Here is a 26,046-nt window from a genome sequence, read left to right as displayed (position 1 = left end):
ATTATTGCCCATAGCCAAATGAATTTGACAGTGGGAAAAGGGTTTTGGAGATACTAAGTTTGACATTATTTGTAAAAATAACTAGATATTTACAAAGGAAAACTAATTAAAAATGCCCCGAAGGGCATCAGAACACCAGTAAAGTCTGTGTGGACACAGAATGCCTGTGGGAGGCTGACATGGAGAGAACCCAGCCACACCTTCACTGGTGTCTCACACCAGATTAGAGAGCAGGTAATTTACACCTAGCTCGAGGTGTCTCTTACATGGATTTTCTTGGCCACAAGAAGATGTGAGCAGAGGGGAACAAGGTTAGAATTAAAAAAAGTTGAGAATTTTGAGATAGGGATGACTTTCATCACAGTGATAAAAGAAAGATGGTACAGTTGGGCAAGAGTCACTGAGTACTGTCACTGGACAGGGAAAGGATCAGAGGACTTTTGGGGACTGCAGGTCCAACAGTGCTGCAGTAACCTCCCAAGGATATGAAGCTATGGAAGAGCCTGCATGGGTGGTTGTGGAGCTAAAACAGCCAAAGGTTGGGAAGTTTATTTTTACCTGTAGTTCTCCCTGGCCTTGATGCAGGACCTAGACTCACTGACTTCTTTAGGTCTTGTACTGCCTTATGGCTGCACAAATTATCTTTCTTGTGGTTAAATCACAGTTTGCTGCCTGAGGATGAGGTGGTGGCATTGGCATCACAGAGTTTTTCATGTAAATAGTCAATCAAAAATGAAACTTAAGGAAATGGGGCCTCTCTAATCCTGGTTAACTTGACAAATGCAGAGAACTGACTGATTATGTGATTAGATACCAAATTTTTTAATGAGTTAAGTCATGAATTGGTCACAATTTATTAAAATTGAAACACTGGATAGGCAACCTGGCTTGCACAAATGGCTTGTATCTTGATTAAAACCACTTCCTTATATGTTATCCTTAATTTTGCAGGAAACGCTTGATGCAAAATGCTAAAGTGAGGTGAACAGTGGCAAATTTCTGGTTGATCCTGACTTGTACAGTCACTCACCTCTGACAAACCCTGCCCTGTGTCTTTGTCCATCAGATGACCTAAGATATGAGGACAAGGTGGGGCAGAAAGAATAATATACTTTCAAACTGTCATTGGGGACATGCCAAACACAGTTTTGGAGGGTTACATTGCCATAATGTGCAGCTTTGGTAAGGGAGGTCCATGCCCAATGTCTCCAGCTTCTTGGAGGGGGGATGCCCCCCACTGCCTCTAGCCATCTGGGCTGTGGATGCACAGATGAAATTTGGTGTGTGTGGGACCACCAATCATAGTTTAGGCATCCTGGTATTGATGATCCCCAGTTTTTCAAGATTCAATTGGGCAAAGCCAGCAGCAGCTAAGTCTGACCTCGGGGCTGTGAGCAGGAGGTTGGGCTGAGACCTCCTGAATGGTGCTGTGAGCCTGTGGCCAGGTGCTGGGCTGCTCTGCAACTACCTCCAGATAACATTGTTTCTATACCTTATCTTCCACTCTCTTATCCATTCCTTCTTGCTTTCTTGATCGCCTTTTTCATTTCCCTCTCACATCCCTTTTCCCACCTCCCCCTATCTCCACTTAGATAAACAGTCTGCCCCAAATCAGTTTTTCCTCACTGCTCCCAGTTTTGCTGCATCCCACTTCAACTTTGCAATTGGTGACATCCTCAGCCTTGGAGGGCATTACCAAAGTAGATCCCCAGGTCTTGGGAGGTACAATGTGCCCAAAAGTCCCTAGCACAACCTTCAGCTGTCATGTCTGCCCCTTGCTCACACACCTTCTCCTCAGCTCCCTGTGAAACCTAGTTTCTCCCCCTGTCATCTGTCACCACCAGCAATTTCTCCATGTCCTGCTGAGAGAGGTGGCATCAGCTCAGGCCGGGGACCAGCTGTCCACCTGCAGTCATTAGAAATCCTCTCATTTCTTCCCTCCAGCTTACTCCTTAAGATTTCTGCCTCTCTCTCTGCCCCCATCTTCCTCTCCACACATTATACTCTAATTATTTAATGTGGTTTTATTTACGGAATATTCAGCATGTGCAGGAAGACAGTGTTAACAAATATTTAAAGAGGTGGAGGATAGAAGGACATTATAGTTGCTTGATACTCTGCATATCCTGTGTACTGTGGTCATCACAATTGCGAAAAAACCCCACCATCCTGTTAATTTTAAATTTCAGTCTCAGTGGTCATGAGATATCTATGTGAACATGCAAAAATCCAAAGCTGGAAGGCTGCAGAATCTGAAAAATAATCGGCATCACTTTAGCAAGACCTGAAAATCGCTAAATATGTGAACAAGTTTCTCTGAGGATTTTAATTATATTTAAAGAGCAATTCTTCTTTTGCACATGAAAACAAGAATGGTGTCTTCTGTGTCAGTAAATTTGCATCTAGGCTATATTTGCACTCAGTGCCATGGTTTAGTTGAGGTGTGAGAGCATGGGTTGGACTTGTTGATATTGAAGTTCTCTTCCAACCTAGTAATTCTTTGATTATATTTGAAATCAATTATGCATATTTTAAAAATTAAAATAAATTATTTTTGTTTTTTAGAGTTGCTATCATCCCAATACTGATGTAAAAAAACCCATCTATAATTAGATCTTTTACCTTCCCTCTAATGAGTTCACGTCTCCAAAAGTTAATTTTGTATATATTGCAAATACAAAATTTAAGGGCATCTATCTTTTTTTCAGCAGCACATTAACTATGTATCTTTTCAGTTTTATTTGCAGTGACTAGGCATCTTCGTCTTAAAAAATCCCTACTATGGGCAAGACCCATAAACTAACGTGCTCACAGCAAATTATTTTTCCACTGCAAGTGCACTTGGGATGAGAATCAGTGTTATTTTTAATCAGGAAGCCAGTCAAAAACCTTCAAGCCACTTCACAGTTTTCAGTATAGTTTAAATGGCTTAAAAAGAATAGGATACAATTGTTGGTGCTGAAAAATGGAAACCTTTGCTCCTGCGGGAACTTAATTAATGAAGATTAAAAAAAAAATAAAACAAAACAACAAAACCCTCCTAATTTGACAGCTCTCTGGCAGGCTTTGCAGGGCTGACTATGTAAAAACTCTTTGACCTCGTAAACTCATCAGATTCAAAACACATCTGAGAGACAGGGTAGGTACCAAGCTTCATTCTCACACTTGCTTAAAACCTATCTGTTCAAACTTACATCTCCAAGTACATAGAAACCTTTATTAAAAAAAAAAATTGAAGTAGATTTTGGCCAAATTAACTTTTTTACTGAATGGTATCCAAAATACCCATTTTGTGTCAGTATCTTTCTGTAACTACATCTATGTAGTTTAGTTTTCATTTAGATGAAATCATCTATGCATGATTTCAGTTCCTTTAAGGCAAGAATTGTTCTCCTATAGACATTTTGACTTAAGGCATGCAGTAGCCTTCCTTAAACCAGGAAAGTAGGATCAACTCCTAAGTACTTTGTAGCTTTACATTTCAGCAGTGAGATGTCAAAGCAGCTTTGCTTGGCACATCGATTAACTCCTGTGTCAGGGAACAACAAGAACAGACCACAAAAGCTTTAGATAAATACAAGAAGAAAGCTGTTTAATGTGTTCAGTGGATATTTATTTACCTGTGTCAGGGTACTACAAGGCAAGACATACACAACTGTTAAGATCAGCAGCTCTGATAGATAAGTAGCGTGTCACTGCATGTCACAGAATCAGAGATGTTTTGGAGAAGGGTGAACACATCTCATTTATTTTGGAGGAGAGTCTAAAACTGAAATGCTGAAATGTCCCAAAAGCATTAATCATCAGCAAAGGTTTAGGATCCAAAGTGCTTCTCATCTAAACTCATTCTTGCTAATTAAGCTAAGAAAGGGGGCAGAATCCATGAGGCAAGCACCTAATGCTCTTGTGGCAAAAGAAAGGAGTTATTAATTTTCTGCTAGTAATACACAAAGGAATATGTTTCTGTGCTCCAAACTATCAAATCAATCATGTACAAAAAGAGGCCAACAATTCTTTTTCTTTGGGATTTATTCTCTTCTGAGGCTGTCATCCAGGCCTTGGCAGGAACTCAGAGTGAACTAGGACAACCCATCACCTCCCAGGGACATAGATGAGAAAAATACCATCCAACTTTCTTTCCAGTATGGCAGCAGATACTGCAGCAGTTCAGTCACACAAATGGCCCATTTGTAAGCTGCTGATCAATATGAGTTAATGGCAATTATGGGAGAGTGTTTCCTCTAAAACCCAGGGGGAGAACAGTCTGTACCTGCAGATGAAAAATATTTATAGTAAGAGCAATAAAAATACATGGGTTTTGTAGGAAGAATGAGTTGCCCTTATACTGATACCTAATTTTCATACACATAAAGAATTTTTGTATACATTTTTTACCATATCAGAAGTTGACACTGTACATGAAACCAAGCAGTGAGGTTGCTGACATTTGCAGAAGACAGTTTTTTTATGTTTGTTCCACATTATATATGTCCTAGAGAAGGTACAGCGTCACCCCTGCATTTCTTGCTTTCAAGTGTTTGAGTCTTTGCAGCAGCTTCTAATGCTGCTTCATGTAAACAATATGTATTCTTAGAATTTATCTGTATGTTTTGCATTCTTGTTCTCTGAGAGAGAACTTGACTGATGGTCATATTGACCAATGGAGTCAGGAGATTGTAACTTCTTTGGGCCAATCTTGGCTCTCTGTACAAAATGTATATAAGCCTTTGGAGTCAGATAATAAAGAGCCTTCCATGTTTCACCCTGCTACTGCCTGCTGTCCTCTGTGAGGGTCCACACCACGTCGCAACGTGTTGCCCCTCTAAGGGCAGGGGTAACAGTACAGAACAGCACCATTGTGCAGTTTCCTTCAGGTTTCTGCAGAAAATCTCTCTTGCAGCTTCGGAAAGTACTTATTTTACAACATTGCTGTGGCCTTTGCTATTGCAGCTGACGATCTACTGATTAATTTTAAATTAGTAGAATTTTAAAGCAAGAAGTTCTTCTCCTGTTAAACATGGCAGTTAATAATATGGTATGTGATGACAAATATGTAAGGGTAATTTTGGGTGAAAGATAACAACTTTCCCTCTGATGATAAAAATTATTTTTTCTTTGCATTCTAATTGAATAATTTCCAGTGGCATCTTGTGCATAAGAATCCTCCAGTGTTTCTCTGCCCTTGTTTACTAGTTTCTTCAGGAAAAAGACGATCCTGTTTTGCATCTCTGGGAAGTCCCTAACTGTTCCTTATAAACAGTCTGCAAATATTTCACTTACAACACACTTCCCTTTCATTTATTTCCATTTACCATTTGTTGGATATTGGCAGTGCTGGATGTGGGTGTGGGATGTGTTAGCTTCAGACTACTTTCATAAGAGTAGTCTGTCTCTCCCATGACTTCTCAGGTCCAAAAGCAGTTTGCAATATCAAGATACAGTGGAAGCTGAAAGGGTGGGTGTGCATGCATTGGCTTCCTCTAACAAACACTCTGTTGTGCAAGTATAGCAAAAGGTCTCTGGGTTTAAAATTCTTGGCAACCTGTGCAGCTAAATACACACTGAGAACAGCTGTTCAGGAGAGACTGACTAATTGTTGTGGCTGGTGCCTGCAAAGCAGAGGAGAAATGGGATATGGAGATGGGTATGATAACCTGAGCTCTGTGTGGGCAAGTCCCACTCATTTCCAGATTTTGTTGTGGGGCTGTGTATCCCGGTGAGTGCAAAGATGTGCTGGGTAGTTTTCCATATGTTTCTCTGACACAGTTCTCTTGCACTGACCTTGTGCTCTCCTGTGGGTGCTTTACCTGTAAATATGAGTTAAGAAAATGGGAGTCTAGACACTGAGGTCAAAGGTAGCATGAACAAGAGAGAAAAGTCAGCAGTGAAACTATGACAGGTTGTAGCAGTGGCGATTTGAGTCACAGACATTCAGGTTGTCCAGCCCACAGATTTAGGAAAGACTGTAGATTGTCCTCCCTGCACTGTGCAAAAGTGACAGGTCTCACACAGGGTCAGCACGGGCTTTTGGGCAAAGCTGGAGCAAAGCTTGCAAAGAAGCAAGAGTATGGAGCTGTACCCAGAGTGGTAGCCTCCAAGGATCCTGGAGCCAGGGGCAGCATGAACAGAAGCAAGAGACCAAACACTTCACTTTCCTGCACACTCCCTTTTCCCTCTGCCTCCTTTATCACAGATAAAGGCAAGTGGCTGCTGGCTGCATAGCTTCATTGTGGAAACCAATAGTAGTAAAAGTTGGGGGTGAAAAAAATGTGTTTGTGAAAATACTCCAATTAGTAAATACTTTAGGAAAGTATTTACTAATTTAAAAGATGGATGATCGTATTTCAGGAAATTAGCAGGGGAGTCTACAAGACCTAAAAGCTACTATGATTTCCTTTAATAGTCTTAACATTTTCTCCTTGCTGGCTAAGAATTGCATTAAGAACTATTGCAGAGCTTGTATATTCAGTATACGGTAATTTAAACTAGTATACACTTTCTTTTGAATTTTGTGATTATACACTACAATATTTTGCAGCTACACTAGAAAAAAGGTGCATTTTTTGAACTAATAGGCTACTTCTGCAGTACCAGCAAAATGGAGAAAGATTAAAAGTTGTTAACTCTCAATAGTTACTATGGTTTCATGCGTATGTTCTTTATGGTTATTGTGCAATGTAACACAATTTTATTATTATGCTTGCAGTACACAACATGTAGTCGATATAGCTATCACAAATGCCTCCGTGTTATTCAGGATCAGTGCCTGCAGGCTGACCTGTCAGGATGAACTCTGGGCAAGTCAGCAGTTAAATATCTGGGAACATCTATCCAGTCAGCAGTAGTTCAATCAAATCAGTAGGACTTTTGCCATGTCCTGCTGATTCTTTGGTAATACCCATAGGCTCTGAAAGACATTTCATCAGTTCTGAGAAACCATGAGGCATATCCAACCCAACGGCTCATTCCTCTGCCTGCTGTAGCCCCTTCATTGCTATGTTAATCTAACAAAAAATTGTGTTGAATCTGTTTCCTGGTCACACACAAAGACTTTGAGTTATTTGGCTTCAGCCAGAGTTAATATTATCCTCTTAGGGGCTGTGTGAATTTGGTATGAGTCATAGTTTGCTGACATATGGCATTGGAAAGAAAATCACTAAGCATCTAGCCAGATTTGCTGGTTATCAGGGAAAGTTTGTAAACCTGTGAGCATTGTTTGGAAGTTATCTTCCCATTTTATACTATGTCACTGTAGCTATGTAAAAAGAGATGCATGATGTACACAAAGTACTATGAAATCCTATACCTGCTCTTTGTAAAGATCAGCTGAACAAGTTAAGTTATGAATAGAGAAAAGAATTTTGATATTGTTCAGGAAAAAAACTCAAGAAACTGCATTTCCAGCTACCTTTCATCTATTTTTCATTCAGGGTAAAATGCCTGTCACTGCAACACTGCAATGTAGTGGGAAGCACAAAACATTTTTGAAGCAAAGACATAATTCACAGGACTGTTTTTTATGTGGTGATCAATCCCCCTCAAAATGGAGGATCAGCAGATCTGAGGCAGCAGACATCACTGTGTAGGGTTGATGTGATCCCTTCTGCTGTCATTAAACTCAAGCCTTCTTCTGAATGTCATAAATCCTAAAAAAACAACCAAAGGGAAGAGGTTTTCCCATTTCCAGAGAAGTGAGCTTAGGCTTTCTGTACTTCTATATGAAGTAAGAAGCCTTGCTTTACTTTTTTAGGAATTGTCATTTGTTTTGCCAAATTTTCATTGTCCTATGTGCCCTCCAAGACACTCATGTTCCATGGCCAACACATGTGACTAGGAACTCTCAGTGGAACCACAACAGTGAAGATTAAACAATTAAATTATACTTTCAGTTATAAATAATCCTCATCTTGTCTACCAAGAGTTCTTATGGAAAAAAGAAATACTTAAATTACCTAATCTAGTTTTCCTACTTCGTCTTCTTGTCCTTCAATTTGATTAGAAATAGGTTATAAACTTCTCTTTCCCTTTAGTTTATAGGCTTTTACTTGCAACACTGCATTTTAAAAACAGATCCACATAAATCTTCAATTTCTAGAGTCAAGTGATTTATCCAAGATTCTCAGTTTATGAGTTTGTAGGCTTTGTGACTGTGATGAAAATCAGAGCACATTGACATGTAATTCAAAGCCTAAAGAGATATATAAGTAAAACAAAAGGATTAGAAATGTTTTTCAAGAGCCCTGATCCATGATTAGTGAATAGGCAGTGTTTGGTTGCGATACAACAAAACAATCACATCATAAAAACTGTGGTTGATAAAGCTCCATTTTCCTAAAAGTGTAATGTTTTTTCAAAGTCTTAAATTCTGGGGTTGTTAAATCTAGAAATGTCCTTTGAAATGTAACATTTATTCCTTACGAAGAATCTTCTTTTTTGGAGTTTTCATTGAAACATCTGAAGACAAGAAGAGTTCTTTTATGCATCACGTCTCTAAGAGTCATCAGGGACCCAAGGATGACAGAAAGACATATAGGGACACAAAGATTGTTGGAATAGGTAAGGTTGGACCTAAGAATTCTACTGACACTTTCAAAGTCTCAGGAGAGCAGATAATGAGAGATCCATTTACATTTATTAAAAATATTACTGAATTACTGGTCTTCTAGAGTAGATAGAAAATAGAAACACTTAGTTTTTATATTTCACAGTTCTTCAGTAAGTTCTGAAGTGCTAATCAGAGGTAATAACTTTAGAAGTAATAATGTAAATATTAATAATTTTAATACCTACCAAGAATATTATTTACAGAAGCCTGAAACTAAGTTGTCACAGGCCACAGAAGTTCAGGTAGTAGCAGAAAGACAAATAGTTGTATCACTGAAATAATTAAAAAGCATTTATTTTTATATATGAGTGAGCATGTCAGGTCCTGAGTATTGCCACTGGTCACCCAGGCAAGGAATGCTGGCACTTAGCAGTTCTGCATGGAAGTAATAACAGGGCAAGTCAGAGCAGATGACAGAGAAAAGTGGGGAAAACAGTTACTCAGGGTGTGTGTTAGTCTGTTTCAAATTTTACACTGAAAATGTTCACAGCCTTCAGCATCCATCTTCATCTAATGGATGAAGACTTCATTAACACATACATCATACGTACTGCTGCTGCTCATGAAGGATAATAAATGCTGAATATGGCAGGACCTGTTTCCAGTAAAGCAATAAATTGTATTTTTTGTTGATCACTCTATTGCAGACTGGCACCAGGAAGACCAAAAAGACAGAAGCTGGCAGAATAGGATAAAAATTTAATGAGATAAAACCTCTAATTCTTTACTTTCAAGTCCCTCTAACACCTGTATTTGTACATCTTGACCTAGCTTGAGTGGGGACCTTGGACATGGTGACCTCCAGAGGTCCCTTCCAACCTCAACTGTCATCTCAGAGCTTTTTACTTCAGGGACAAGGGTCAGGCACTTCTACCTCCAGTGAAGCCCTTGGAAGAGCTAAGTTGGGGTGCTCCTTCCATTGGCTCACCAGGGCTCCCCCACTGTAGTGTGGGGTGCCTATTTTCTGGGTCTCCATCTTTAGTACACTGGACCCACATGACACATAGACCCCGAGGTTCAAACCCACTTCCAGCACTTCTTGCTCCTCTATTCAGCTGTGTAGGCCTGTGTAGAATCCTTGTTGCCTGCCCTGGGACCAGACATACCACGAGAGCACCAGGGATTTCAGCCATGCCAAACATTGCCCAGATTTTCTGACCACCTCCTGAAGGCACACGCCCTGTGCTAATCCAGCTGGTGTCTGGTGAAGAGCACGGTGCTCTGGGGGCTTGGAGGCTCCAGCTCTCCCCTCATGTCCCCCCAACAGCTCTCCACAGTTTGCCCCAGGCATCTTGCCTGAGGGGGCTTGAAAGCTGAGGAATTGCTGAGGAGATCCATCTGGGTGTCCTCCACAGCTCTCTGGGCTTTTATCTGCTCCTCTTTTCTCAGCACCAGAAAAGCTCCAGCACTTTGCATGTCTCTCTTGGCAGGACATGACATTGGGCACCATTGAGCCAGACCTGCAGGAGCAAAGAACAGCAGCATGAGGCAGGTGCCACAGGCAGGCCTGGAGGAGCCCATCAATGCCCCCTCTCCCTGGAAGATGTCAAGGACTCGGCCTGTGTGCCCTTCTGCCTCCACGGGCTCTGCTCTGCCTGCATCCAGCACTGGGCCAGACAGAGTGCGATGTGCTCGCTCTGCAGGCAGCTGTTCCAGCTGCTCGTGTGCTCGGTGCCAGCAGATGGCCACTCTAAAGAGTACACGGTCCCCTCACATGACCCCTGCCACAGCACCAGGCCCAGAGGGGAGCCCCAGTGCCCAGCTGGAAGCTGCACTGGCAGAGCACATTGGCAGAGTGCTGCAGCCAGCTTGGCGTTTTGCTGGCTCCCGCCCTCAATAAACACTCAAATGCCTTCCAAGAGTTGTTTTTTGTTTTATTTTCAACACCAGAGACCTACCTATTCTAGGCAATGCTTTCCAACACAGTGAGCTGCCCCAGGGTGTGTATTTTGCAAATGGAGAGCGAGCATTAGGAGCAGAAAGGTTGCACTCCTCCCTGCCACCAGTAGACACATATTAGGGCAGAGCACAGTACATAGGTCTGACTAAACTTATCTGGCTCCTTGAATTCCTGGAAGATGTCATCCCCATAACTGTGCGTGCTCTGGGGCCCTCTGCATCCAAAAAGATATAGCATTCCATTGGGTTCTTCACTTCTTAGCTTAGCTCCACTTTGGGGAATGGACTATTCTTGCAATATATTTTATATTGTGTCTAAATAGCTGTGGACACAGAAAGCCATGGAGCTAAAACTGCCACTAAGACAAGAATCAGATTTATTCAGATATTGTAGAAATACTATGGCATTTTAATTCTATCCTTAGAATCACTCTGAAATGAATGTGTAGTCCAAAGCAGCCACAGTACAACCTCTCTTTCTGCCACCACTCACCATAAGTCAGAAGATGACTATAATGCTTTTTACAGCTTGAAGGAATGACCCAAAGCCACATTTAGATTTTGTTGTGACAGACCAGGAGAGACAAAGAGCATGTCTCCAGCATCTTACTGCAACTGGCTCTTTTCTGATGTCGTTTTCTGACACTTGTTTTATAGCTGTTCAGCACTTTTGTTGCCCTCCAGTTCACAGAAAGGCTATTCCCTGTTGCTTGCTCTAAATGCTGTAGGAAAGGGTGAGATGCTGGAGAAAGGCTATTTACAAAGCTCCAGGGGATCTTCTGCTGCCCAGCAGGACATCTACATGGATATGACCCAGCAGCATGGGGCATGGTCACCCAGAGGTGCTTGGGTGCCCCAAGGCATTTGGCCTGTGCAAAGCAGACAAGTGCAATCATCACTTTTTTATTTATTGGAAAAGTTTACCTGGATTTTCATGAGAATAAAAGGGCAGATTTCTGCTGCACAAACTGTCTGCAGGCAAGTCCAAATCCCTACTTCAAATCTGAGGTTGCTGGAGCTGATAGAAGGTCTTGGTACTTTACATCAGGCAGAGGAAAAGCAGTGACATATTTTTTCCTCAGCCTTGGCCCCAAAAATGGGCCAACTATCTTGACTGAAGCTTTTGGAGTACGGGGGAAAATCAACTGATAACAGATGCTCATTGTGTAAAATTTAATTCCAAGTTGTTAAGCAACTGTAAGCACAACTTTTTCAGCTTTTATAGCTGGCGCTATTACTTTGTATTCATCAAACAATAATTGCTAATTCTGTTTGCCTTCTGTTCTCTCTGTATGCTTTTTGTTCTATTCCAATTTCTAACAACACACAATGCCATCAAATTTGAAGTGCAGCAGCTGGAGACAAAGAGAGTGTCATTAATGGAACGATTTTCATACAAATACCATGCTCAGGAGCTAATTGGGAAGTTCACTTACCTGAAAGATGGAAAACTGCTTGGCAAACAAATGTCTTCACCAGACATATCTCCCTGCTCACAATAGTTTGACTTCCTCATCTGTCACTTACGAGAAGAGATAGACTATACTGAAGAAAAGCATTAAATCAAAGTGACTGAGGTCCATAACTCCTGCTCATGGGCAACCCACAGATCCTTCTCCAGGCTCCTTTTTCACAATACCTCAGAGTCCCCAGGTGCTGCTGGCCTCTGGCACTGCCAGCAATGCTACATGTGAAGGAAGATGGGGAGGAAGAAGAAGCGCTATCAGCCCAGGGCGACTGCCTACTTGGCTGGCTGTGCTTGTGACTTTTGTTGGACCACAGCTGTAAAGGGCTTTTTTGTCCAGTGCTAATACTTCTGAGACACCTGCTGACTCACTTACAGAGCTAATGTTTTACAAAGAGAAGCCAGAGCCTACCAAAATCAGCTTCATGAACAGGAGATATAAATATTGTGACTGGAAAATGCCATGATGCCCTGAGTCCACCCCACGGCTTTTCTGACTAAACTACCTGTCCTACACTGTGGCTGGGCTGCATCTGATACTGGAGAATCTCAGAGAGGTTTTAGAGATAATGATTGGTGTCTGAGAAGGTCTGGACAGCCAGGGAATTACAGACAACTAAAACCAGTTTCCCTGCTGAATAGGAGCTAATCTGTTTACACTTGGCAAGTTTGCATAAAAATGAGTAGCTCCTGTGAAGGTAAATATCATATATGATATTTATATCATATATGATATATGTGTTATATAAGAATACTCTTATATAACACATTTTTCTATGCAAACTCCAGGCACAATTATAGTAAAATTCAAATTTTAACAGAAGCATAAAAAATACGTGCCATATGAACATACAGTTGCATGTGCTCATGCAGTTGCCTCTGTTGAGTAGCAGTGTATGTGGAAATATTTGTAGAATCCATTAAATAGGACAAAAATTAATATATATTTGTTTAGCATTGCACACTATCGTGACACTCTTCCCAGTAATGTATTTGTTATTTGGCTTCTCAGGGCTGCACTGGAAATGCAGCCCCAGGAAATTAAAGATGTGAATTGAAAAGTCAAGAATTAAACCTCATTTAAAAACATAACACAGACGCTCCTACCCAGAATTTCAGTTTCCTTAATACAATCTGCTTTAGTTCTCCTTGGAAATTAAATAAATTAAATTAGGGCCACTTTAGGATTTTTTTTTAAATTCTGAATGAGCATATCCAGATAAAAGTGTAAAGAAATTAAACTAATACACCTTAAAAGACTCATTCACATGCATTTTCTTGAGGTTGCTTGAAGCAACCTTACCTGATTCACATGTGGAACTCAGGGAAGATTTTAAAGACTGACACCTACAGCTCCTTTCTTATCATTTATTTTTCTCTGTGTGTTTTTGCCCACAGTCAGCAGATGTTAAATGAGTGCCCATTTCTCAACTCACTGACTTAATTAAAACTGCAATAATTTGCCACTGAGGTACTGATTTTGGGAAAGTGTGATATAAGGCTGGATACCTAGCAGGGAAAATGTTGCTTAATATGTAATATCATGGGGTTTTTTCTTCCCTCAAAGACACAAAAATGAGGTGTTGTTTTATATTCACAGTGTATATATACTCGTGTATATATACACTTGAGTAATTTCACAGGCAAAGAAATGAAGGAACAAAATGCCAAAAAGGTCTCCCCAACAACAGAAGTGTTTTCTAGTTGGTGAATAAAGTAGAGGGAAGCAAAGGCTTAAGAGGGGATGGAGCTTCAGTGTCCAACATGGCAGTGAGCGGCTTAGCCACTGGACTGTCCAGAGAATCATAGGGAGGATTGCTGGAGTCCAGGGCATCCCCTTGGATGACCTGGGATCCGAGGAAAGGAGCTTGAACCCTGGACAGGAGGGTGTGGAGCCAGTCCACAGGGGTTGGAGACCTTGGCACAGAGCCCAGGAAGACACTGGCTTTGATTTTAGTCCATGGGAGAGGCTTCCAACACTGAGAGAGGAATTACAAACCACAAAAGTGTGAAAACAATAATTTAGCACATCACAAGATGAAAAATTTAGTAGTTTTGGGGTTCTTAGAATAGAGGTAAGTGGAGGGACAAAATGGAGGAATTAGGGTGGTTCCTTGAGTTCCTCTCCTTCTTCCTCTTCCTCCATCTTCTGAGGTGATGATGACAAAAAGTAGTCTGAGACGATTGGGTCAAAGTAGAAATGACCCTTCTAGTATAGGCACTAGGCATTGGTATGAAATTGTAAATAACCAACATGTAGTTATCTGTATAAAAGCAAAGCGACACTCCATCAGCAGTCAGTCGCCTGGTGTCCCAGTCACTGTTCAGATCTTGGCTGGTGTGGAGAAAAATTTTGAGATATCAAATAATAAACAACACGAGAAACCTGAAAACGAGACCTTGAAGACTCCGCTTTTTTCCTTGTGACGCGACTCGGGGCTTTTAGAGGGCCAAGGACTTTTAATCATTTAATCACCTGAATCACCCAAACTGAGAGAGGATGGTGATGTGCCACCCAGAATTTTGTGACAACGTACTAGGGAGCACCTTCTGGGACTTCCTCATACAGTGCTGATGGGAAGCACCAAGCCAATTACCAAGCACACAGACCTCTAGCTTGTTTTCAGGGATCAATATGTGAGAATTTTGCAAAACAGGTCATGTCATGGTGGGTATTTGCAGCTTCTGGGTCACAAGATAAGGAGCTCAGTGTAGAAGGAGGTTTTGCAGGGGGTGACTGTAAGGTAATTTTGTGATTAAGCTTATTCTTGGGTAGCTGATCCTGGTCATACCCCATGCAAGTGAGGACATGCTGGGGAAACACACAGAAAGGGAAAATTGAATAATGAATTTTTAAAAAAATCTGCATGCTTTGCATGAATGTTCTTTGAGGTATGGGTTTGTCTTTGACACCACAGCAGGTCAGTTACCCATGTGTCTGTCACCTTTACCATTTTTCTTACCAACTCCTCGGATTATGGAAGAAAATATTTATATTTTGTACTATGAGGCTACAGACTACCATTGTCAATCCTGTTTTTCAAAGAGACATCAAAACTCTCTCCTTAACAGCTATTTATCATGAACTGCAGAAAAGAAGTTGAAATTTGTTGTCTGTGAATGTTGAGTGAAAATACCATGTTCACATCAAGCATTCACAAGCTCATTTTTAAACATTAAAACACACTATATTCAGCATAAAATACAGTTTACATTAGAAACTTCAGTTTTCATTACTTGGAAACAAAAGCAATGGGCCCTGAAATTATGACAGCATAGAGCCGCAGCTATAGGGCCATAAATGAAGTGCTACAGGGAGCACTGGTCTGTGGTATGGTTTCTGAAAACTGATGAACTGCAAAAGTTGATGAGGACAGAGGATGCTATCTTGTTAAAAAGGTCTAATAATTAAAACAGATATGGAAATAACCACTGTGGGTTTGCCTCACACTCTGAGGGTCCAGCCTGGCAGAAAAGTGCCTGTAATTAATTTCAGTGAGACTGCTTCTCGAAGGTGTTTTGTAAACCAAAAGGTTTAATAAAGAAAAAATAACAAAATAACAAACTTTGCAGAAAACAAATAATAAGTTGTGCATAGGCACCTGAGAAACCTCAGACACCCTGCTAACACACCTTGAAAAGCCTAGAGTTCCCTTTTGTGCTCTTTCTTAAATTCTTAATATTTTAGGAGGGATAACCTGGCTTAGAGCCAATAGAGAGGGATAGAGGGTTTGAAGAACAGTGACAAGATCCAATAGATGCTTCTTTCTTGGCCCTCAGCCAACCCTTGTCAGAAGGGTAGGGAACAATCTGGGCTCTTTACCTTAAGGGGTGAGCCTTAAACTTTCCCTGTATGGAAAACACTTGCTGGGTGTGAGAAATGCTTTACTACAAACTACCTTTCTTTGCACTTTCCTTTTTGTTCTAAGGCTTTCAAGCCAAATGTTCTGGCAGTGCAAAGCTGCAATTCTTTGGTGTCTAGGAAGGTGGTGCTAAACTACAAATTATGGAAAAAGCTGAGGGAGCTGCATACCCTGCAGCTAAAGGACTTAGTGATGGTTGTTGCCGTTTCTTAAAATCCAGAAATCCAGAAAGATTGCAGAAGGAATGCTGTAGGAAGTAAAAAAAAAAAAAAAAAAAAAAAAAGGAGAAGGTGAATAAGCTTAGGATACTATTATTTATTATCTCCTGATAAGTTCCCAGTCCAGTGTCAGGAAAGCTCAATCCTTCCTGCAGCATCTCTTACTTTTATTATGTGAGAATCAAGATCTGCTTTCAACTTTGTGGCTTCTAGGCTGTTTATAATGTAGAGTGATGTATGTGCACATAGGACTGTGCCTGCTGTTTGCATCATAAGCAAGCTGCATCCAGCTCAGGATAAAATATATTTTATTCTTCATATGCATAAAGAATTTCATTCTGTCCTCAAGTGATGAGTTTTGTTCTGCTATGCATAAAATTCTTCTGTTTGCTGTTTTTAACCTGAGTTTAAAACTGAGCTTCTGCTTCTGGTCACATTCTTTTTCAAGTCTGAAGATGTTTTCACTAAAACCAGAGATTAATTGCAGTGCAGGCATGTGGGATGTCCAGGAATACCAGGCTTGGGCTACTGGACACTTCCACCCTTCATCATCAGTGCTAATATTCTCAGTTTACTATGAAACTTCCTACATAACAATGGATTTTTTGGAGGAATGGCTTGAGATAAAGGTCAATAGTGTTTGTTTCCCTAATGTTGTGACACGTTATCAAACAATTTCTTTACTCATCATTTTGATAGACAGAAGTGATGAAATCTTCTTCCTGGAAAAATAGTTTCAGGTACTGACTTGAAATGTGTTTAGAAATCAAGGGTTTCTGAAAATTGATCCTTCTGGGGTCCTCAGACTCATTGTTTTCTCCTGCTTACCTGACCAGGCTGTCTGCAGCTTCAGTTCCTTACCTGATTCTCACAACATTTGCAAGAAGTGATTATTATAGCAGAGAAAAAGACAACAATACTCACTCCTGGTCCACAGAAGAGAAGGGTGATAGAATTTATCATACAATCAGTATTTTCTGAGTGCCATCTGTGCTCACTACCTATCTGTGTGATGAAAAAAAAATAAATCTGTATCATTACTAATATGTCCTTATTTCTACTAAGGAAATTATTTCAGTGTGAAAGTGTGATTTGCACATAACCCTGTATGAAGCAGTGGTAATGTACAGGCTGTTCCAAAAATACCCATGTTATTTCTGGTCTTTAAAATCCAGTGACATCTGCATGGAATTGCTTCAGAAAGCATGGCCTGAGGGACATGTGTGGTATGCAGAGGTCTGAAAGACCTGCCTGCAGTTGGTCGCTTAATAAGAGGCCAACCAGCAAACGGCTTCTTATTCCTTAAGAAGAGATGAATTAGAGAAGAATTAGACAAGAACCATTCCTGGGGCTCCAAGGGTGAGGAGAATGTACTTTTAGAAAGCATCAGATGTCTGCCATTTGAAAGCTGGAGACTCCCATGAGCAGGACACCAGCTGGCACAGCAGCAAAACCCTTTATAAAAACCATCACAATCACCTCAACATGGATATGTATGTGCTGGTTGCTCCTGAACTCTGTGACAAGGGACAGCAATGTAACCACATCCAAATGGGCACATAGCAGAGTATTTAATCCTCTCACAGAGCAAGATTGCTCACTGATTACAGCATTACCTGGTAATGTTCACAGAAATGTGCTAAATGTAAAAACATTGATTTCAGTCCATGGAATCCATATTGTTTTCTTCATGTTTCATTTTTTTAAAGCATTAGTTTTCCCTTGATTTTGTGTATGCATTGGTATTTATGTTGAGGTGTACAGTTATTTTAGAGGCATTATGCAGGAACACTGTTTAGGACGCACAGAGCTTGTCCTCTGGGAAAAGGAAGTCCCTATGTCACATCCCTTGTGGGAGCAGTACAGCATGACAGCTATAGCCTGTGGATAAATGGGGCTGACTGTGACATTGATGGTTGCTTTAGGATACTTCCCACACGAAAAATGCATGTTTTTACAAAAGCACAAAAGCCATGTTCACATACTTCCACTTCTAATCCCATCCCAAAGGCTGACAAGCTGACAACTACCAGCAAGGCAGGACAACTTTACTGGCCTTTACCATTATAATGCAGGATGGCTTATCAAGAAGGAATTGCCATCATGATTCACTCAGTACAGAAGAGATTAGAATTGACTGGCTCTAATCTTAGCACAACTCACATCCTTTTGCTTATCTAATTTCTTCATAACTCACCTTGAAGTATTTGCCACTGAGAGATACCTGGAGCTTTTGTAGCTGTCAGTCATCCAACGCTCGGATGGGGTGCGGGATATCAGCTAAAAATGAAGGTGTCAATCGGACCCACCACCCAGAATTCAAGAGTTGTTTGTTCCATTCCTATGAGGATCACAGTGCTCTCAGGACCATCTCTGGAGACCAGCTCTGCAACATGACTTGGTCAGTAATGGGAAGTGTCTGTTTTGGAATGGCCCTAGAAGCTGGTTTATTTTGATGTTACCTGAAAAGCTTTCGAGATGAAGTCAGGAACATAAATATATACATATATGGAGATATGTATTTTTTAAAATCTGTGTAATATATATTATGCAACATATATGCTCTACATTATATATTTATAATGTTTTTATGCATGGGTCTATATATGTATAAGGGCAATGAAGCTGACAAAGGGTCTAGAAAATATCTTACGATGAGAAGTTGAGGGAGATTAGCTTTTATTCTGCTAAATTAAATATAGGTAAAGGAGAGACATGCAGACACACAAGTTAAACACAGTAATTTGAAGGAAAAGAGAAATACATGCAGATGCTGGAAGGAGTCCCCACAAAAAAAGGTGTTAAAAGAGAAATTCAAGGAAAATAAGTGTGAAAAATACAAAAAAGTTAGCACAGCAGGACACTTTGCATAGATGTTTTCAGGGAAAAATAGTTGTAGATTATGAGGCTTTTATGCTCAAGGCAGTTGATAGAAAGCTGCTGTTTTAAATCTTGAGATGTCTCAGTTATTTCTCCCCAACACTATTATCCTAACTCCAGTGTCAGACCCCTGAATGTGGTTCTTTGCAGCCACACAGAGGAGACAAGGGCATCTGTACCTCACCAGGTATCACACCAAAAAGCAACTGGTGGCATTTTGCAAATCTGCACTCCGACACTGGGATTTGTCTCTGTTTTATTAAAACACAGGAAAATGCATGGTCCCAGACAGCATACAAGATAGCAATTCACTTCCAGCTCCTCTACAGAGGTTGTAGCACTAATGAAGCAAATCACATCTCAGGGAATATAGCCATGATTTAGTACGTGTATAACTGTAATAAAATGTTGTTATGGCTGAGATTGTTATGTTTTTAATGGAAAAAAAGAAGAATTAGGATTGAAATTGAAAAACAACCCAGTTCCCATAAAGGGTAAAAATGTGCTTGGATAAAAGGTTAATAGAGTTAATTGTGGGGAGTAATACAAGACAGCAACTCGTGCTAGAGAAGATAATTGTGATTCTGATAAAGGGGAATTGTAATTAAATAGAGGTTGGATAAACACGATTATCCTGAAAAGGTTTCCCAGCACAGTACGGGAAGGTTTTAAGATGTGGAGGCAGACGCCTGTACGTGATCTGGAAGTCGAGACACCACTGCTGCCAGCCCTGCTAAGTGCTCACCACTGCGGCACACTGCCCACGCTGCTGCTCTGGCCAGCAAAAGGCAATAAATTGAGCTCATTTTGAAGTTTAGTTCACCTGCAACACTTAACTGGCAAGTGATGTCCCTGTCTTGCTCACAACCCCCAAGATTTCTCATTTCTGCTGGTCCCCATTTCCACCCCCATCCTGCTGTGGGGGGAGCAGCTCTGGGTGCTGGCCAAGGTTGATCTGCTGCAGGGTGGCTGCGGGCTGGAGCAGGTGAGGGCATCCCTCCCATACTACGCTTTTTCCAGAACTGACAGAATTTTTTTACATGGATATTAAAACGAAATGCAGTAGTTTGATACTGAACCCTGAGAGGCAAACAGAGGCTTTCCACACTGATCTCTTTTACTGAAATGGGTATTTGTGATAAATATTTTTGATTAGCTGAGTTACAAATGTTCTACAATAACCTATATAGAGGAAGGGAATCAAATACAGCATATTTCTCCCAAGAAGAACAAAATTCCAAAAAGCTTTTTTGTTTCCTTTGTTTCCTTTAAATTGCAAAATATTTTCGCTACATTTTCAACTTTTAAGTATATATCATTAAAAAATATAAATAGACTGAATTTGAATACAGGATGGTATTAATTCACATTTTTCTAGAATTCCTATACATTATTTTACAGAACACATACACAATAAAAAACCCTGAGAATTTACTAAGAAAAACTATCAAATACTTCTGCTGTTCAATTATTTATTGTACTGTTTGGAATCACTGTATACCATAACAACATACATTCCCAGATGCCTAAGGAAAATTTCTACTGGAGTTCTATTATTTCCTATTTGGAGCAAGTGAACATCTCTCTAGGGACTCTCTAGGGCCTTTTTTCCCCCTCTCAAAAAAAGAGGGTGAAGATCTTTTTGCTTTCAAATTTTTTGGCTTTGCTTTCAAACTTTTGTTTTTCCAGTGCCAACTGTACCCCAGATCTTCAGACAGACTTCACAACCCCATACGCAGAGACCAGTTGTGAGCCCTGTCACCTTTAAGCTTGACTTCTGTCAGTTTACAAGCTGGAGTGAATCATAAAAGTGGGCTTGGGTTCAAAATGTGTCCTTGATGATTTTTGGGCATAATCTGCAATGTTTGGTTGCTGACAATATACACAGTGGAATAATCCTGTAAGTATTAGGGTGGATAGCATCTGTTGTGATAGTGAATGAGACTGAGAGCAAAGTGAAAGCTGAAAGCAAACTCCCAGCACATTTTCTTTGGCTTTTTATCTCTGCATCTGGCACGTGATACAGTAATTGTCTTACTCACATTCCTGTCTTGTTTGTTTCTTCGCTTGTTAAATGAGTTTGTTGAAGTTTCTTGTATCAGATATGCATTTATTCACAACCATTTCTAAGATCATGACTCCATTGCCTAAATCAGTTGCTGAAACTTGAATTCTGTGCAAGAAATATTTAGGTAACAAGGTTATTTTTAAACTCAGTCATGCACAACAACACCTTTGCTTCCCAATCTACATTCATTTTTTTTTACAAGAGCTTCTGTTTATCAAAGCTTATTGAGTGGTTTTTTTTTTTTGTTATTGGTTTTTTTAATTCATTTATTTATTTAATTTTCTTATTTATTTTTTTTTTTTTTTTTTGTTTGCTGCTGTTGTTGCTGTTTGGATTTTTTTTAATATAGATATTTTAAAGTTTCCACTCAGTTCATTTCCTAGAGGGATTTTCTTTTTGTTGCTATACAGCAAGTATACACAGGATCTAGAATCAAACACAGGTCATAGAGATGACACAGTAACATTATTCCCATAAACCACCTCTAAGGATATTGGCTGCCTATGAAGCATACATAGGGTTTGGCATCCACAAAAATGAATGTAGAGATGGGAAACTTAAGACCAAGTTGTACACCTACTTAAAAGACATTTTGAATAGTCTGCCACACAGTGTTTCTGGAAAAACAACCTTTCACTGGTGAGTAACATATTTCCGATTCCTAAAGGAGGGGTTTTAAGAATACTACTTTTATTTATTCTGCAACAATCAAAACTGAACTCTGAAAAATGTGTTTAATTTCTATGAAAACTTAATTTCTTTGGCTCTGACTTGCTAGCAGTGATTTTTTTCCCCAATACTTGAGTAACAATAACATGACACATTTACTTCAGAAAGTAACTGGCAGATGCTGTAATTTTGTTTTCCCAAGGGAAAAAGAAGTGAGAGCTTTAAAAAGGAAATAGTGAAATGGTTACTGCTTGTGTTTACCGACAACTGAAGGTGAATCTTTCAGTTATTTTGCTGTCTCCCCAGCCTAACAGCCTCCAGTGAGAGGATGGAACACTGAGCTCTGCCATGGAGAAGGATCTCTGCACGACTTTCTGGTAGTACAATGATCCAGTGAAGCAGGGGCAGCTCCATATGGAAAACTGAGGCTAACACTCTTTGGAATTACCAAAGCGGTGTTCTAAAACATTGTTTAAACTCAGTGAACACAGCTATTCCCCTCCAGTGCAAACTACCACCAGGAAAGATGATACTGCACAAGAGATCAATGTTCAGTATTCCAAATGTCTTGTTCAACTAATCTTCACCTAATTTTGATTACAGTGTCTCCATAGATGCATTTGTATGAAACAGAATTTAAGAAAGCTTTGTAAGCATGGGTGCCAGCCAAGTCCACAAAGCGAACTTCAGCCTCAGGAGAAATATGGAAAGAAGTAATCAGTTCACATATGACTTCTGTTAGCAAAAAATGTTTGACTTTTATTTCTGCAGACAATCTATATTTCTAAAAAGCTTTAACACTCCTGAAGTTTCAAGAGGCTTAAATAATCTTGCTGGTGATAGGTATCCAGCTAGTAGAAAGTTGACAAACAAAGCTAGAAGTGTTTTTTTTTTTTCTTCACTGATGAGATGTTCCTAGAAAAAAGATTACAAAAAGCTTCCTGCAATGAGATTGGAAAGCATTTGAGCCTTGTATTTGTAATTCATTCAAATTAAGAACATTAAGGTCAGATAAAGGTGGATTTCTTCTGCTACTTTTTCTGTCTTAATTTTATCAAGAATATTCTCAGCTTTTTCACAACACAGGAGAAATTATGTCCTTCACAGCTGTGTCCCTCATTCATGAAATATAAAGAAGCATCCTGGTAAATCTCAGCTAGCAAGGTGATGCAGGCAGTAAAAGAAAATAATGTGGAACATTTTACGGATCAAAGATGCCATGATAAACACCACAGGTGTTTATCAGATGTAGATACAGACAAGGTGGCAAAGAGAAGTTTAAATTAAATATTGTGGTTTTCAAAACATTTTGAAGGTGATGTCCAACCCAAATCTCCCCTGACAGAGGTTGAGGCCATGTCCTCTTGTCCTGTCACTAGTTGCCTGGGAGAAAAGGCCAACCCCCACCTTGCTACAACCATGCAGAGCAGCATGGCAAACACCGGAAAGAGCAGATGGTAGTGATGTTCTGCTTGCTGGTAATTTATTTAGAAGACACCAATATTAAAGTGTTTATCTTCAGTTGTTTGCCATGGGTGTGTGTGCCTCCACCATTCCTACCCTTACATGCCTAGATCTCTTTTGCATCACTAACATTCTTACTTTACCTTTTTACTACAAAGGTATCCAAAATGAAAACAGTAGAGTTCTGTCTACAGTTAAACTACCTCTTTCTTTATTGCAGTGGTAGTGGGAAATCCAAGCCAAGGAAGACAAAAAACTCCCCATCCAAACCTAAATCCTTGAAAAACTCAGGTTTTGGGTGTGCAGAAGTATTATCGATCATTAGACTGTTCATTAGGAGGCATTATTTTCCTATGTCAAGAATATCTTCCATGATAGTTCTGCTATATTTCATTGGTTTCACTTTAAATCCCTTATCTGTTAGTGGAGGTCCTGAGAGGCTACTTCCCATAACACAGCCCTGAAGCTGTGAGACACAATTGGCAACACCACACAATTCATGTGTAGCCTGGCTACAACATCATTATCCAATGTGAGATAAGGCAGCAGCTTTGATCGTTGGCTATCTGTTGTCTTCTATAACAATGGTTCTTCTTGGATAGGTCTCAACGTCCACAATAATATAGTGAACCTTGAATTTTCCTGTTTCAAGATTCTGCAAAGAAAAAAATTCAGAGTGTTTTTTTCTCTTTGGTAGTTTAAATTCATGACTTGTCAGGTTGTCAGGTGTATCAAGCAATTGTACATACCTCTTTGACTTCCACATGGACCGTTCCCTGTTTCCCTGATTCAATGCCCTCAATATAGAACTTCAAACGCATATGTTTCAGTCCGTCCTTTACGTATTCAATGTGACTAAAAACAGCAACAGAAAACAAAAACCCAACCACCCAGCAAGAATACAGATTATATGCTAGTTAAGACTTCAAATTTAAACTTACTTAGAGGAGTTGCTTACTTATTTTGTAAGAAAGTGTATTCCAGTGGTGTCCTTACTCTACCTTGGGTTCCTTCTCTACTGCTCCTCTCAAGCTTTACTGTCAGTGCCTAAGGACTAGTGGAGTTAGAAGAGCTAATTAGCTGCTGAGGATTAAGAGATGAAATGCTTAAATGTCCTCACCCCAGTCCTCCCCTCAAAACTGAAAAGCAATCCAGTGCTGAAGACTATGGAAATGCCTTGTATTAATTCTAAAAAACCCCAGATTTGAAGCCTGACATCTAGAAAGGGACCCCACATCACCAAGAATTCCAGAGTTATTTTAGGCACCTAAACTAAGTTATCAAACCGAAACACACACAGCATATTTTTTCAAATTAATTATTAGGTTGGTTAAACCACATCAAAACAAACAGTTTACTATGTGCAAAGTTACTTTGGCAATAATTTTGTTCTGCTGAAATTGTGTAACTTTGGCACTGATATGAGATCTCCAACCTAAATGCTGGTATTCAGACTGGAGTTGGGTTGCGCTCAAGTATTAAATAAATAGCACATCACTTTCAAAGTGACCACTTTGGGAAACTAATGACCCCATTAGAGTTCTGGTTTATGTTTCCTACTGAAAATATTAACTGCTGCTTAGCACCAATCTCTTATGTCCATCAGTCATGCCCAGGTACACACTGTGAAATAAACTTCCAATATAGTTTAAAGTGACATGATGGTAGAGAGAACAAATATGAAAGAAGAGCCTTACTGCAGTAAATTTACATTCAGGGTATTCATACACAAAAAAAACCTGTAGATTTTTGAGACATTTAAGGTCATTCTTATACTGCAGATGCAAACTCTACAATCTTACACAGTTCTCATCTCAAAAATTTATTTAAGATACTAGTCATTCAAAATAATGGAAATTAAATACTAGGAAAGCTGATTCATAGTACATTTACTTATTTACAGACAGGTGCTCAAGATGTTTGTGCACATTGATTTCATTTAGCAGCTTTACTTTAAACATTTTTTCACTGAGTCTGGTGAAGAGATAGAGCTTCAATGATTAAAAGCCACTTTCCTCAGACCTAACAAGGAATCTCAATTTCATGGTTCAACCTCTGTCTGGGCTTATGTGTCTCATCCTATATGAAACCTCACTGAATATATTCCTGCCAAATAACCCAATAAAGGCAAAGCAGAGAGGACTTACGTTTTGTAAGAAATAGTTTTCTTGTTTCTTTTAAAAGGAAAGTAATAAAAAGACACACTCATGAGAGGTTAAGGTGATAGACGTTCTGTTAAATATGCAGTAGAGATGCTGCTTCAAGTACCAAAAAGCATCCTGTGTATCAGCTCAGTATAGTTTCAGACTGTAAACTTCTGTCAGATTACTGCTCTCCTCATGCAAGCCTAGGCCTCTGCACTACTGTTTTCAGGCTCATCCCATTTTCTGGAGAGCTCTATGTTTACCATGATGACCATTGCTTGTTCTGAGGCATTCAGAATTGGCATTTTATATTATATGTACACTGTACTTAGTGATATATGGCACACAAGAGGCACTGCAAAAAAACTTCTATGTTTGATCAAAAGTGACAGGATATGTTACATACAGTTCATCACTCTAGAACTAACTTGTGATCCAAAAATATCTTTGCTGTGCAGAAACTGATGTCTTTATGGGGCAAACACCAAGGGGTATCTGACATGCTGTAGTCTTCCTCTTCTTGTTGCCTCTCCGTAACCTTTGATAGATTCACCAAAAACACCAATTACCTACAAGGGAAAAGAGGTTTGAGCTGTCAGAAGGGATAACATACAAACAGGTATTCCAGTATCAGCTCACGCCTCTGCTGTGAATACACCCTCTTTTAACAAAATGCCCCTGGAGAATCTAACATGTCAAGAATAGGAGTGTTTATGAAAAAAAAAGAATTTAAGAAAAATGCCTCTGTATTCCAGTCTTTTTTTTACAGTT

The 26,046-nt window shown here is 39.8% G+C and overlaps 1 long non-coding RNA gene across 1 annotated transcript; it reads right to left on the bottom strand.

Moving 5' to 3' along the window:
- Window positions 1–22,400: 22,400 nt before the first annotated feature.
- LOC310923491 lies at window positions 22,401–24,695 on the bottom strand. Its single transcript, XR_014592603.1, has 2 exons — window positions 23,881–24,695; window positions 22,401–23,786 (listed from the first exon to the last, which is right to left on the bottom strand). It is a non-coding gene; the product is annotated as an uncharacterized lncRNA (long non-coding RNA).
- Window positions 24,696–26,046: the final 1,351 nt, after the last annotated feature.

Source organism: Zosterops lateralis (assembly GCF_965231275.1).
Source record: "Zosterops lateralis genome assembly, contig: HAP1_HAP1_SCAFFOLD_70, whole genome shotgun sequence".
NCBI lineage: Eukaryota > Metazoa > Chordata > Aves > Passeriformes > Zosteropidae > Zosterops > Zosterops lateralis.
This window is presented reverse-complemented; position numbering and strand designations above follow the sequence as displayed.